Genomic DNA, 16,116 nt, shown 5'->3' with positions numbered 1-16,116 from the left:
CATACGTAGAGAATTGCACAACACTGCTTAGAAGGGCCATGGTTTTTAGGTACGTGGTGCATGGATGATCTGTGCAACATGCTAGTATCAGTCTATTAATTCCATTAAAAAAAAAAAGTGATCTGAAGCATTGGAAGGATCTAGCCCTACAAGGTGACAGATGAAAGGCAGCTGGTATTGATTTCTACAGAGGAGTACAGCATGACTTGAACTTCTCTGAACTTTGACGATAAAAAGCAGAGCCATGAGTTCCATTGAAAACTGGACAAGAACTTAAGGAACAGACACCAGCTAAGTTTTGGGGTGTTTATTCATCTTGCTCAGCAAGTAGGTGGTTGCCTCCTTGAACTTCACGCTGAATTTAAGAATCACCTCTGTAAAGTACATCTTGTCAGTCTGCTCTGGATGTGACTAGAAGCATCGGTGTGTTCCAAGATTACACCCGAGAAGAATAATTGAAGCCTCGACTGCCAGAGATAATGAAAAGGATCTGCTGTCTGGCAGTCGAGGAACAGAAATACATCCAAAAGGACCGATCATTTCAGCAAAGAGCTGGCATATAACATCAACTAATGGGGCAGACTTAGCTTTTGTTCATTCCTCAACGGTTTTGATGGACAAGCGTTACTTCCATCTTATTCAGATCCACAAGTTAACAAGCATGTGTATGCTGCAAGTGCAGTATGGTCTTGTTAAACGTTAAGGACTTTTTTCTGTTCATCTCGATGAGTTTCACTTTTTGCGAAACGATGGTTTATGAACTGGATTCGAACGGAACATAGCTAAGTATCACCTTAATTTTAACGGTCACACAGTACAGAACATCCTACACGTTTCCTTTTGGTATCATAGTGATGGAATTGCCCACTGCTTAATGAGTCTTAAGTACTGCTTGATGAGCTGTTATACTTCAGTGCCTTTTTAATACCTAAGATAGTTTCCAGTGAAGCCATGGAACTTCCGAAAGCTATTTTTCCACAGTATTAATGATACTAAAATGTGTATCAATGTGAGAAATGTTTTACTGAATGCTACAGAGTTTTGTATGTGTAAGTTTTTTCAACGTTTTCAATATTTTCAGTGTTTCTATTTGACTGGGGAAAAAAAAAAGAAAAAATTTTATGTTTTTTCTCCTAGTGCCTTCACTAGGCACTACTTTAAATGAGCAACCCTGGGGAAGCCAATTTTTCTGTTCCAGTGTGGTTTCCAAAACCTTTTATGGCCCTCCCAAAAATGACCTTACCGATCTTCTGTGTGATAAATATGCAAGCTTTTTGCATTCAAAAATCCAGTTATTGTAAATTAGAGTGTATGTGAAGGGCATCATAGCCCTAATGGTCATCAGACACCAGTTCGCAATGTGGCAGAGATGAAGCTGCAAGGATGATGCAAGCCTCTTTTTAGGGATAAAAATGTTTTAAGGATTTCAGCACCTCATCTCAGGTTTTATAAATTAAGCTTATAAATTATAATGCAGGCATACCACATTCTTTACTCACCCCCATGACTTTCAGTAAATGTTTGTAATAACTCAGAAAGACAGTGATAAAATGGGAAATGCTATATTTGAAAGAAGAGCTACACATACTCAGTCCAGCAAATCAGTCAAGTCTATAAATCATTTCTTGGTCAGTAGGATTAGGGGTAGATGATGTAGTAATGGAATAGCAATAGTAGATCTAGCAGAAGCAAGACAAAGGCTGCCTGAATATTAGCACCATGCACCACTTCATTGTATTTATTAGCACCATGCACCACTTCATTGTATTTATTAGCACTGAGTGGAAATGAGTAGGGCAAGCACAGCAGTAACCAAAACATGGGGGTGTCTCCGAGATGCCTGTTATTTTCCAGTATAAATTCGGGCATTCCCAACATAGCATTAGAAGAGTGACTAGTCTTTTAGAATATAATTATAATGCCAATGCTTCCTTTGAGTAGACAGAAGAGTACATAATGAAACAAAAGTATGTATCAGTTTGAAGCGTATCGATCTGTCAGAGAAACAGTGCTGTGTGATTTCATTAGCCAATTTGGACCTAGATCTGTCACATGGCACTCCGTGACTTAACATCTAGCAATACCACTGAAACCGATTCCCAAACTAAAACACAAACCAAAACAAACTAATGAGATTCCTCTCCAAGTTGAAACATACGCAGACACGGTTTTATTTCTAATTTTGAGAAGTGAGATTTATTTTGAGGGTCACAAAAAACACTGCTTACCACAGTTGAGTTTTCATCCGTTGTATCCCTTGAGCAATCAATGACATTCAGGCCCAAATTCCAAACCTCTTTAGCTACCAGCTTTCCTTTTTAGTCTTAACAAGTTCTTCACCAGTCTTGGCAACAACAATTTTAAACATTTGTTTCAGAAAAGCTAACATCTGAAAACAATACAGTGGAAAGAATAAGTACAATCCATCTTAAAAAATTTAAAAAAAAAAAAAAGAGTAAAACAGCGTGAAACTTCTATGGTAATAAGTGGAATATATATAAACACAAATGCAAATTCCAAAGCCTTTAGGTGGAAGATAGCTATTGATTTTTTTTTTGCTTGCTTAGATTTCCAGAAAGTAAACTGCTCTGAGGCTAACCTTTGCCTGGAAGAGGAGAAATAAAGGCAGACACTCCTTCCTCTCCCAAGTAATGAAGAAATCTATCCATAAATTTAGATCAGAAATAAATGTGGTTAAGATAGATTCCATAGACTAAAGTGGTTCCTATGCCGTATGAAAGAGTATTAGGAAAAGGGAATTCTGGAAATTGTTAATCATTACCAAAGAGACCTAACATGGGTTCAGAAAGATGGGCATCCTCTAGTTGAAGATACTAAGAAATACCAAGACTGATAAAAAGACCAGGAGGGGAAAGCAGCACCAGAGAAATGTGCAGTCATTTCAGGATTTGACAGCCCCAGGGAACAGAAACGCCTACCACGCCAGGACCCCACGGCAGCTTGTATGCTTTCTCCCCGTGGCGAATGCGAGATCTGGTGGAAGCGGCGGCGGGTGCCGTCCGGGACGGGGGTCCTCACTCCGCCCCGCCGGGCCTCGCTGGCCTCCCCTCGGGGCCCGCACGGCCGGGCCCGGCACACCTCGCCCTTCGCTGGCAGGGGAGCGGGGTGCGAGGCAGGTGCGTCCCCTCCCCTGGGGGCTGAGACAGGTGGGAAGGGTGGCAAGGGGCGCCAAATAACCGAGCGGCTCCTCCGCAACCGGCCGCCAGCCAGTCCCCGCGGGGAGGCGGTGAAAGCCCCGCGGGGCCTGGGCCCAGCCCGGCGGGGCGGGGGCGGCATGCGGGCCCTGCCTGCCCAGGCCCGCGGCGAAGCCCTCCCGGCCGCCGGCGGCCGCCGCGCAGGACCGCGTTCCCGCGCCCGCCAGCACCGCAGAGCCCCGAGGCGGAGGGGGCAGGCAGGGCTCAGGCGCGGGTCGGGGCACCGCCACTGCGGCCGCAGCGCTGCCTGACCCCGCCCGCCCCGGAAGCCGCAGTTCCTTGGGTTTCGTGCCCGAAACGCCTCCCGGGGAGCCCCCCTGCCCCTCTGCCCGGGCGAGCCGCCCCTTGGCCCTGTCCCCACCGCGGCGCGGCGCGGCCTGTCCCGCGCAGCGCCCAGCGGCGGCGGCGGGGAGCGCGGCGCAGCCCGGCGGCTCCCCCCGCCCCGGCCGCGCCGAGCCGAGCCGAGCCGAGCGGAGCGGCTATTTTTAGTAAATCCTCCTCGCGTCGCCACGGGCGGCGATCGCAGCGCCCAGCCCCTCGCCAGCTGCCGCCCCGCCCCGCCCGCCGCGCACGGCAGAGGCCCCCCCGCCGCCGGCTCTGCCGCCCGCCGGCGCTATGGCCACCTAATCCCCGCGGCAGCCGCCGCAACTTTTCCTCCCCGCTCCGCTCCTTCCCCCGCCGCTCCGGTGGAAGATGGCAGTTGGGGGAAGGACTGGAAGTTGCAGCCCGCGAGCGAAGAGATAAGGCGGAGGCGCGGGAAGGTGAGTGGCACCGGCCCGCTGCCGCTCCGCTCCGCTCCGCCCGGCCGCCGCCGGCAGCGAGCGCGGGGCCGTGGGGACCGGCCGGTCCCGCCGCCCGGCCGTTGTCCTTGGCTTGCCGGGGTGGATTTTTTGGGACCTTTGGGAAGGTTTCGGGAAGTTGGGCCGTGTCAGGGCGGGCAAGGTGGCGGTGGGTGGGGGGCGGCCGCCCCCCGGCAACTTTCGTTTGGCGGGAGCGTGAGTGGAAGAGGAGTTTTCCGTGCGCCTGCCCCGCCTGGCGTCTGTGTGCTTTACTTGGCCCGGGAGGGGGGTCCCTCTGCCACCCCCTCCGCCTGTGGCGCCGTGGCCGTGCGGCGCGGTGCCGGCGGCACCCAGGGAGGCTCGGGGGCTGGCAGGGGCGGTTGCTGGAGCCTCAGCGGGCGGTGCGAGCTCCCCAGGGCCGGCCGGGTGGCGGGGAGCTGGGGGGGCGTCGCGGGGAGCTGCCCCGGTGGGGCCCGAAGAGGCGGGCGCGGGGAGCTCCCCTCGGGCACCGCCGGCCGCCGTGGGGGCTGCCGGCAGCAGGCGGTGGCCGGAGGGCGGGTGCGGACCCATCCCATCCCGGGTGCGGGGCCAGAGTTTGGTGTGAGTGTATTTTCGGTGGCGAAGGGGTGTGTGTGTGCATCCCGGCAAGGCAGCTTACAGGTGAGCAACGCTGGGCGTCGGACGGGTGGTTTCCGGTAAGGGTACAGTTGTTTTGACTCGCCTAAAATGTCTGAATTTTGATCTGAAATGGGATATAACAGCCATCAGTAATTGTTCGTGCTTATCACTGTTATAGAAAAAAAGCAGGTATTACTTGTAATGCACAAAATGCGTATTCATCTTTGAAAGATTTACACTGAGCCCACGGCAGTTTGTATTTTTAAGTGCTCTGAAGAGGTCTAAAACCACTGTTAAACTACGTGAGAATTTAAGAGGGGAGAAATGTTTAAAATTAGCTGAACACTGAGAAAGAAGTACTGAAGTGATTGTGGAGACCTTTTGACATATGAAAATGCATGAATGTTCTTTTCTGTTGAGAATCTCTGTCACAAACAGCACAGAACAACCACCGACACAGAAACCGAGGAATTTTAAACATATTTATCTTTCAACGTTGTCAGCTTTAGTTTCTTGACATTTTATTTTCTGTGACAGAAGAATAGTTTTGTGACAGTTATTCAGGATTTCATTTGCAAGCTTACAAAGGCCTGCAAGCTATGCTGAGAACTCATGAACAAAAAAGGAAGGTATTTCATATTAAGGTTTTTCAAATGCCCTCTTCATCTCCTATCTCCCCTCTCTCATTGCCCCCCCCCCCCCCCAGCTTCCCAGCAGCTTCCCTAGATCTGTTGAAGATATTTAAAATTACCTTTTTACTGAATGTTTCTAAATTTTCTCTCATGTCCAATGCATTCCTGTATCAGTGGCCCCAGCCCACATATATTTTGTACCCAGAACGCCTACTTTGTTCAGAGAGAAATGCAGACTTGTTCTCTGTCATAATACCAGAGCAGTCTCAGAAGGCATTTCCATCTCTTCATAAGTTGCATTGTTATTTGTATAAAATAGGTAGGTCTCCACTATATGTAACTTTCCACCATCAGTGATGCAAACAATACACTATTTGAACACCTCTTTTTCATTACGATGGCAGAGATGTGATCCAAAGCATTGGGAAAAAACATGTCATGGCCCCAGAGAAAAGCTGCAGTCAGTCATATTTACCTACCACTGGTGCCAGCTTCTTCATATAAACATTGAAATAGCTCTCTTTTGTATGAAAATGTCATTGTCAGTTCAGAATTCCGAAAAAGAGAAAAACATGCAATTACACTTCTTGGTGACCAAGTTGATGCAAGTGCAGCACCATAGTTAGCTAAGCCTACCCAAAACGCTGTTCTCGGTGTCTGATTCCTTTGTGTTTTGGTATCAGAGTCTAAGTGAATGTGTAATACACCCAAATGTTTTCAACCTGACATTAAAATGCCAGTTCTGAAAACAGTAGTGTTTGGTTTTCCATTAAGCTGCTTTTCCACAAATGAAGAGCAGTCTACAGGATGAAATGGGAATAGTAGTTTGTAAGCTGTTGCATACCTTCTGTTTACCACCATCTTCCAGTGCCCAGAGCAGTTTAAAAACAAAAGTGAAATAGTGTCTTCACTACTGAAAGTCCCAGTACGTGCTTCATTTGGTGCAGTTGTTCCTATTAGAATTTTTCTGGGAAAAAAAAGATAATATTGTGATTGAGTGGCATTTATATTTTCTAATTTCTTACTAGAAGATAACATTAAAAAGAGATTCAGTTATAAAAACTATGTACTTTCTAAAAAGCATTTACGTGGAAAATAATTTTCAGTTGTTCATCTCATTTCCTGAGATACTCCCATAGAGGTTGCTGTTAAAAATGTAATTTGCATGCTGAAAATACTGATCAAATTCATGTTTACCCATCATGAAAATGATATGAATCTCGGTATGAATTACCATGAATACTGAGGGTGACTAAATGTAGTTGGAATAGTTAGTTTCTCAGTATTCAACTCATGCTTTATAGGAGAAATGTAGTTTTGAAAATAATCAAAGCCTGTTGTGTATGAACAACTATAACCAATGAAAAAGACAAAAAAGTTGGGATGTAGTCTAGTCATCTCCAAAATGATAAATTAAGCACATATTTACCAGACTGCATGTACTATTGTCATTTTATATTCATCAGTATTCAGACTAGCTAATTTAAAGCTACTTAGGGTATGTGTATACAAACTGCAATAGAAAGTACTTCTGGTTTACAGTGTAGTCATAGCTGAATCATGTAGCTGAGAGAGCTTAGTGTATCTCAGGAGTGAGGGTTTTCTCCTTTTTACAGAAGAGGTTTGGGCCAGATTTTCTGAGGATTATGTGCTATGTCCTATATGCATAGGATTTACGTGCAATTAACTTTCCATAGAAATTCAAGTTAAAAGAATGAGTGTTTATCAGAGTTTACCAGTCTCCTCAAGAGTGTATAAGAAAGCATTCTTTTTGTTGCTGCATTTAAGTAGGAAGGTACATAGTACATTTGGTGAGTTAATGATAACTCTCATGTAAAGACAGAACATTGGACTATTCCATGATAAAACATTTTTGTCATGCTTCAAGGTTTCAGTAATGATTTCCAGAGAAGTAAGTGTTTTTTTTTTCAGAGAAAGTTGCATTGCTGAATCACTTAAGGTTAGATTGTTTACTGGAACTGATATGTGAGTAAGGCATTTCAGAGTTAACATTACTTCATGAAATCACCTTTCATTCGCTCCTTTTGGTTCTGAGTTTTTAGATTAGGATGATCATATATGACCAAAGAATTTATCACTTATTTGGTCTAGCTTGCTTGGAATGAATGCATTACATTGTGAACGTCAGCGCATGCCGGGTAAGCCTGCACTAGTGTTGACTTCATTATTACAGTTTTTATAATATTATGAAGTTTATTTGTACATGCTAATCCATGGCTTTATCTTCAAGCAGCTGAAAAATTACTGCGAAACAGTGCTTAACTACTGTTCAAAAGTAATGTTTCAATACTTTGAGGCCATCTTAAAATCCTTGCAGCTACAGGTTATGATCCGACTTTCCTGTGAGGACATACCCAAACTTCTCCATGCTTCTCCGTTTTTATACAATATATAGTTATGTAACTTTTTTTTGCCAAAGAAGTTCGTCAATGCAAAAAGTTAACGAGTTCAAAAACGATTTAGACAAATTCCTAGATGAAAAACGTATCAAAGGCTAGAAAGCAGAGAGATAATGGTTCTGGATCAGAATGTCCCCAACCAGCAAAGATTCTGGAGACTTCAGAGTATTCCAAGGAGGTACCATTACATGGTTGCATTACACTTCCTCACTTTTCCTTACCCATCTGCTGTTGAGCATCTGGGGACAAGATATTGGGCTAAACAGATCGTTGATTTGATTAGGTTTTACTGTTCGTACATGCCTACACAGTCAAGGTTGGCAAGGTGAAATTAGGCCGTTTAGAAATTCCTTTATGGGGAAAAGTGATGAGAACTTTTGTTGCACAACCTTCAAGATCAGATGTTTACTTGTCTTTAGCGTTAATTCGATGTATTATGTCGATTATGAGTTGGGAAGGTAGTAGGAAGCAAATATTTGTTCTTATTTTCCAGTAATTTCTTGTTAATGGTGTTTTTCAATATAAATGTTAACATCACTCACAAATCATGATACATTGTCAAAGTTTCTTTATAATGTCTAATAACTATGAGGATAGTTTGGTTTTGAAGCTATTGCATAAATGTAATTATTTTTGCTTAAGGAAATGGTCTTCAGTGAAGGTAGCTCAGAAGTGCCTGTCAGAAGATGACTACTTACAGTACGTCTTTTATTTGTCCCTAGTTCTTCAGTCTTGGAGCAGAAGATGCTGTATCTCTTAATTTGATTTCTGCTCTGAGACTCTCAGTCTTTGTTTTAAGTTCATTTCTCTTCAAGATACAGAGTGCTCTTTCTCTAGGATGGATGACTGTCACTCTTGGGGCTTTGTTCAGACTTGAGTCCTGTATCTGTCTCAGGCTGAGCACATGTGGGTCTCTACCATCATGTTTGCTGAGTTCAGCTTCTGTTGCCATGCTGTTTTAACCTGGAAAAGAAAAGAAGGCCTTGTCTAATGAGCATCTTGGAAAGGTGGTGGCCATCCACTAGAGAAATTGGCATCCCTGAAGGGTAAGTCAGTCTTGTGTGCATGCAAGCAAGATATAAGAAGACTTGAGCCTGAACTTACTCATAAAGAAGGTGATGTGCTGCACAGTGCCTTTGGTGCCTCAACATCTTGCAATGCCAAGGGCCTTCCATTTGCAGCTCTGCCTTTCCCTTGCAGCTCTGTAACGTTTCACCAAAGCTGCTGGGGCAGTGTTCCCCTTGCTGTCCTCGTGCTGGTGGTCTCATACCGTTGTTCTCATGGCCTTGCACCTGCACACCCTGATACTACTGTTATGTCAGATTTCCCATGGGAAGTGATTGCCACTGGTGTAAGAGTCACTCTTTTTCACCATCCTTTTCTTGTACCGTTTTTTGCAGCTTTTGGTTTGCATTAGGAGAAAGACAAGTATCTGATAAGCGTTACCCAATAATATACGCAAAGCTTAACAGACAGTTAGCTTGCAACACCAGCCTCTGAGCAAAGACTACTCCAATCAGTGCTAACAGCATTATAAGCGGGGACAGGCAATAGGGAATTTGAACAGATCATGAGGAAATCTATATAGTTTCTATAGGAAAAGTGGTATGGTGGACCACCTGATGCACTGGAGAGGACACCTGGGAGAGGATGCTTACTGGGGAGTCCCTGTCAGTTCTCTTCTTGACTAGCCAGTGGAGGGAGTTTTGCCTTTCACCTTTCCATCTTCTTTTGCTTTTCCAGTTCCCTTTCCTTCTTTCTTTGTTTTTCTCTTTTTATCCCCTGCCCCCCCCCCCCCATTTTTTCCCCAGAAGAAACTTTTATTATTGGAGTTGATGCATGTAATCATCTATAAACTTTGCAAGTAAATCAGGAAGGAATGTAAAGATGCTTACAGAGTTGTAATGAGAAGTCTAGGTAAGTGTGCTAATGGATTGGTACACAGTCAATTTATACCTGTTTAAGTACACTTTATCTGATAACTTTCCTGATTTTACTTTTTTGGTCAAACAGAAATCACACATCCTCTGAGCCTTCATTTAGTCAGCCTGAGTTTACCCTTCTGGTTTATTTTCATGTAAGAATATCTCTATTCCTCCAGATATCTTTGTGCCCTTCCCTGTATCCTTTTCAATCTGAATTTTTATTTCTTCAGCAAATGTGACCAGAATGGTAGTGTGTGCCCATAGAAATCTCATTAGCACCTTGTCTAAGAGTGGTAATACTCTATCTCTTTTTTAAAAAGCTTCACTGATGTGTCCTAGGATGTATTCAAGTCAAACTGGAAGTTTCATTTCCTGTTACTTTTTGTAATGCTCATGATTACACTAAATCACCGAAGCATTCAAGTTGGAAGGAACCTTAGGAGGTCTGTAGTCCAACCTCTTGGTCAAAGCAGAGTCAACATGGAATTAAGACCATGTTGCTTAGGGATTTGTCCAATTCTGTCTGGAAAACCTCCAAGGAAAGAGATTCCACAACCTCTCTGGACAATCACACCCAATACTTAATTATCCTGATAGCAATCTTTCTTCTTTGTGTTGAGTCATAACCTCCTAGTTTCAATTCATGACTACTGTCTCTTGTTCTTGTGCCATGCATGTCTGTGAAGAGCCTGGCTCTGTCTTGTTGGTAACCTCCTCATAGGCACTGGCAGGCTGATGTTAGGTCCTTGCTAAAGCTGTCTCATCTCCAGGCTGAACAAGCTCAGCTCTTTCAGCTTCTCCTCGTAGGACAAGTGCTCCCGCCCCTGACTGTCTTGATGGACTCAGGAGGAGGCATCTTTCAGTTATTGGGAGCACCAAAACTGGATGCAGTATTCTAGATGAGGTCTAGTGCTTGAGTAAAGGGGAACCCTAAAACTTCATATTGGTAAATCTACCAAATAGTATATAGCACAAGATTCTGAAAATCCATGAATAAGGCATTGAGCAGAACTGTACTGTCTTGATGCCATAAAATGAATACAAGCTATTACGTGCTTTTAAGAATTTGTTATTGCAGCTTACATAGAAACACAGTTTATTTGATAGTTCTTATCTGATAAGTCCTTGAATCATGTTATTTGGGAGTAGGGAAGTAATGTGACATTGGAATTTTATTTTAAAACACTTCACATGCATTAAAGTATCTCCTTTATAGAAGCATACAAAGAAAATGACATGACAGACATTCTCTATGTCTAGGCTTTTAATTATACAAAACTCTAATTATTCAAGTTTTTGACAGTTATCATTAAGTCTCCAGGGTGCCTAACTATTGAACTGAAACCTTGCTTTGACAAGAGGTGGGTGAACTGCAGGCGTGAATGTAAGATTTCCAAGAAAAAAAAATTTAAACACTAAATTCCAAATGGAAAATAAGCAGCATATGCACATAACTGTGTTTAGTGTGTAAAATGTATAAATTGTTGGCATTTTACCTGATTCATAGATATAGCTATTCAGTTGCTCATATGTAGCTTAAAATTAGAGGAATATGCTGACAATATACAATAGATACAGTTACCACTTTAATCTTTTATGTTTCCTCTTTTGGTAGACAATATAACCAACATTGATTAATAAGCCATACTATTAATTATATGGAATTTTGATATTTCATATTGGAGTTGAAGCTTTTTTTATTTGGGATATAAATAGCTACTCTATATATTCTCTGAAAACATTGTAAATTGAAAGATAATTGAATTGAAATGGAAAATAATAATCAATAGCTAAAACAGATTATAAAGAGTCTTCTAATGTGGGTTAGGTCTGCCCTGCTGACCTCCATCATCCATACCAGGGTCCTAGCTGGAGGTTGCCATAGGATCCTTTTTGGCCTCTGAGTACTCAGTTTTCTTTCCATAAAAATCAGAATAAGTAGGGAGCAGTGGGGAACTGAAGTTCAATCTCATGAACAGCAACAGAGTGAAGATGTGGTCGAGATGCAATCCTGTGGCAATCAGGGCCACAGAGCTGACAAGAGTGAATAGTTTGGGTGGGAATCCAAGCCAAGGTACAAGTCGGAGAAAGGTATTTTCATGTATAAATGATATATCTATGTTTAATTTACAGATACCATCTGTAGTAGCAGCCTAGCAATCCATTCCTTTTGCATGTGTACATTCCGTGCTTGAAGGTGGATGACTTGTGCTGAACACAGAGCACTGTTGAACATAATGTAACAAAGCAAAGCTGAGTAAAACCTTGTAGAGGTGCTAGTTCTCCTATTTTGAACATATTAGTCTCTTATGAAGATCTCTGAATGAAGTAAGCATCAAAGACAATATTCAACTGCTCTCAATAAATCCAGGTTACTTACACAAAGTCTCTTGGAAGAATGTGAAGTATCTCCATTTATTGTATGCCGTCACATACACCTTGTCTCCCACTCCATCTGGCTATAATCTCTCCACTGCCCCCCCCCCCCCCCGCCCCAAAAGAAAGAAGTCCTGATATGAAAATATTATTGAATATTGTTATCTTTTAATCATTTGGAACAAAAGAGTTCAAAGCTTCCCTTTGATTGGAAAATGAAGTTAGTAAGTGCTTTTTTTGGTCAAGAAGCTTTCATCAGAAACTAGTGAAAAAGATACAGGGTGTGTAAGCCTAGGTTTTTACTGCATTTCAGTGAGATATGTATGACTGGAGCAATACCAGCTTATTAATGTGATGAGACTTGTTTTAGGACCTCTACGAGCTGATCAGTCATTCTTTTTCCTCGTGCTAATGCATGACATTGATACTGATTCAAATGATGAAGACAATGCAGATTTCAAAAGAAGGTGATAGAATGAGCACCTTCTAAACAATTTGCTGAGGAGGACACTGATATTAACCGTGTTAGGACCTCGATTGAAAAAATCAAGGATTTTCCTTGCCTATGAGGAGTTTTGCCATTGACTGTAATGAGGTCAGGATATCACCTTTGCACATGAAATTTTCGCCTCTTGATGGGCTATTTGTATTGGGAGAAACAGATACGATTACAAGGAGAGCTTGTGAAAGCTCTCTTTAAGGTTCAGATCTACTGAAGACATGCACTGTGGAAGACTGTAGCATAGTCATCTCTTTCCCAGCCAGGAGCAGAAATGGCAGAGAGCATGGAAGTTGGGATTGCAGCTAGCAGCAGTTAAGTGCTCATTTAGTCGTTAGGGTAACCCAGAGAGGCTGATATAATTTAGACAGACCGTCAAAGCAGTGGAGGAGCTACAGAAGCGTACCAAAAATAGTTCTTGATGATTCTTCTTTGCCATCTTTTGTCAATTACCTTTAAATAATTTTAACAGATTTTGGCATGCACTCTAGGTACATTTTCCCTACATCAGAATATCTGCATGCTTCTGTCCCCTCTATCACTAGTTTTCCTTGGTGGCGCCTAAATAAAAGTTTGTAGCTTCCTCAGTGTATTCTGATTATATGCAAACAGAGTGTGCTGGTACGCGTAGGAGAATTTTTTGGGGTGTCTGGCAAATGAAATCCTTTTTCTCTAGGCCACAAAGTAGCAACAGAGCTGCTTCCACAATTTCACTGCAATTTTTATGGAGAGTCTGTATACATTGCATGTGAGAAACGTGGAAGTGCTGATTGACTTTGTAGTGACAAATCAAGTGTCATTTATGACCCAGCTTCCCATTTACTCATCCTCAGAATGGTTATCTATACTTCTGGAGAGAGCTGCTGGGATGTTTATCCCCTGTGAAATCTGTATGCATCATTTCTCCTCACTCCTTTCATTTCTGTGGAGTGTTTGTATCGCTGTCTTTGTAAGAAGAGACTGGGCTGGGAGAGAGGACAGGAAACACAACTGAGAGTCTGTCTTTTTCAGGTGACAGTTGGACCATAACTTAGGTTTTATGCATAGAAATGTCAGAAAGATCAAAATACACATCTGTATCGATAATGAAGCAATGTAATAAATTCATTATTGTGTTAAGAAAAAAAGATATGTATTATTTGCAGTGATTTCATTATAAATACTTCGGGAAAGAGAATGAAAAGGCATATTTTTCATCCTTCTCTCTAGATTGGAGAGATACAGATTTGGTAAGTGGACTGTTCAGTGGATGAGGAATTGGTTGGATGGTCGCATCCAGAGGGTAGTGGTCAGTGGCTCAATGTCCAGATGGAGATCGGTGACAAGTGGTGTCCCTTAGGGGTCCCTGCTGGGACCGATACTGTTTAATATGTTCATCAGTGACATAGACAGTGGGATCGAGTCCACCCTCAGCAAGTTTGCAGATGACACCAGCTGAGTGGTGCAGTCAACACGCCTGAGGGACGGGATGCCATCCAGAGGGACCTGGACTAGCTGAAGAAGTGGGCCTGTGTGAACCTCATGAGGTTCAGCAAGGCCAAGTGCAAGGTCCTGCACCTGGGTTGAGGCAACCCCCAGTATCAATACAGGCTGGGGGTTGGAGGGATTGAGAGCAGCCCTGTGGAGAAGGACTTGGGGGATGTCGGTTGATGAGAAGCTCAACATGACCCAGCAATGTGTGCTTGTAGCCCAGAATGCCAACCGTATCCTGGGCTGCACCAAAAGAAGTGTGACCAGCAGGCTGAGAGAGATGATCCTGCCTTCTACTCTGGTCTCGTGAGACCCCACCTGGAGTCCTGCGTCCAGCTCTGGGGCCCCCAACATAAGGACACGGACCTGTTCAGCAGGTCCAGAGGATGGCCACAAAAATGATCAGAGGGATGGAACACCTCTCCTATGAAGAAAGGCTGAGAGAGTTGGGGTTTTTCAACCTGCAGAAGAGAAGGCTCCAGGGAGACCTTATTGTGGCCTTTCAGTACTTATAAGAAAGATGGGGACAGACTTTTTAGTAGGGCCTGCAGGCAATAGGACAAGGGGTAATGGTTTTAAACTAAAAGAGGGTAGACTTAGACTAGCTATAAGGAAGAAATTTTTTACAGTGAGGGTGGTGAAACACTGGAACAGGTTGCCCGGAGAGGTGGTAGATGCCCCATCCTTGGAAACTTTCAAGGTCAGGTTGGATGGGGCTCTGAGCAACGTGATCTAGTTGTAGATGTCCCTCCTCATTGCAGAGGGGTTGGACTAGATGACCTTTAAAGGTCCCTTCCGACCTAAACTATTCTATGATTCTATGATATTTTAAGGCCACAGAAATATAATCAAAACAAATGAAAAGTAAGCTAGATTGAAAAAATACTTTAAATTCTCCTTGCTTACTCTGATGGAGGGTGATTTTCTTGCATGAAATTGGTTAGCTATGTGATATGTAAGCTAAAGTATTTCTCTTAAAGCATCATATGATTGCTTCTTTTTCAGGTCCCTGTTGCTGGGGTATTACTCTCCTTTGTGAAAAACAACATTACATAGCTTCCTGCTCCAGATATGTTAAAATCAAGAGAATGAAAAGACCAAAGTCTGTCATTTATGGTATATAGTTATATTCAAACGTGAATGGGAGCTACATAGATTGCCAAGGCCAGAACTGGGGTTTAATCTATTTATCTTGTTTTGTTCATTTTTGGTTTTTTAAGTCATACATTGCAAAGGGTTGTGGAGTATGTGCTAAGCATACACAAATCAAAGCAAAGGCAATGACTTCATCCTTAAAGCAGTTACTGAACATCAGTGCAATGATCCGTCAGATTTTCATATGCAGGCTATTCTTTTATCGACAGACTTTTTTCCATTAATGTTGCTGCTTCAGTTAGGCAAAGGAATAATTAACTGTGCTGATATTAACGGAGCTGATATTACTGACACATATCAAGGTAAATAAAATGCGACTCTGACTTGCATCAGGTTGAAAATGTGTTAGCTAGTGATTCAATCTAATTATACTGAATTAAATCTAATTGCATATCGTCATCCAGTCCCCAGAATTTTAATAGTAATTGGATTCTCATACTTTGTGTGATTTTTAAAACTCTGAAGCATAATGTAAATTCTGTGGAGCTTTTTCTGTAAAATTTAAGTTTCTGGAAAAACTAAGCACTGTTCAAAGAAAATTACCCATTTTGATCAGGAAGCTTTTGTCAGAAACTACTACGGAAGCCATAGGATTAATGTGAGTAATTGGTGTATAACTCTAGGTTTTTCACCTGGTTTATTTTATTATATATTACAATACTTTATTATGTAGTACAGAATTACACAAGTTTCGTATTTTGTTATAAAAAGAGGGTACTAATAATAGTATTTCTGTTTTGAAAGATAACTGCTACATCTGAATTCTCTAGGTTTACTCTGGTATAGAAGAGTGTTGGCTGTGGCATCACTAGAACTACAAATGTAGATATAATTTTTGTGTAGAAGGTAGCTGAAGAAATAATTGTCTCTTAATCAGGAATTCATATGGTTCTAACCATTTCCCAGTTGGTTAATTGTTTAAAGTCAAAGTAATGCTCTGCATATGGGCAGTAAGCATTGATGCTACATAGCAAGTGGTGCTTGAAGCCAGTTATGTTTCATTCTGCATCCATCTTTAAGAAATGTA

At 42.7% G+C, this 16,116-nt stretch overlaps 1 protein-coding gene across 2 annotated transcripts in view; it reads left to right on the top strand.

Moving 5' to 3' along the window:
- The first annotated feature begins 3,836 nt into the window (after positions 1–3,836).
- Positions 3,837–16,116, top strand: part of HDAC9 (histone deacetylase 9) — a 491,942-nt gene continuing 479,662 nt past the window's right edge. For both annotated transcript variants that reach the window (XM_087773643.1, XM_087773615.1), the window contains exon 1: positions 3,837–3,976. The gene's annotated coding sequence lies outside the window, so the exon portion shown is untranslated. The remainder of the gene's footprint in view (positions 3,977–16,116) is intronic.

Source organism: Nipponia nippon, unplaced genomic scaffold (assembly GCF_047370975.1).
Source record: "Nipponia nippon isolate SJK-2023a ecotype South Korea unplaced genomic scaffold, ASM4737097v1 scaffold_1, whole genome shotgun sequence".
Classification (NCBI taxonomy): Eukaryota; Metazoa; Chordata; class Aves; order Pelecaniformes; family Threskiornithidae; genus Nipponia; species Nipponia nippon.
This window is presented reverse-complemented; position numbering and strand designations above follow the sequence as displayed.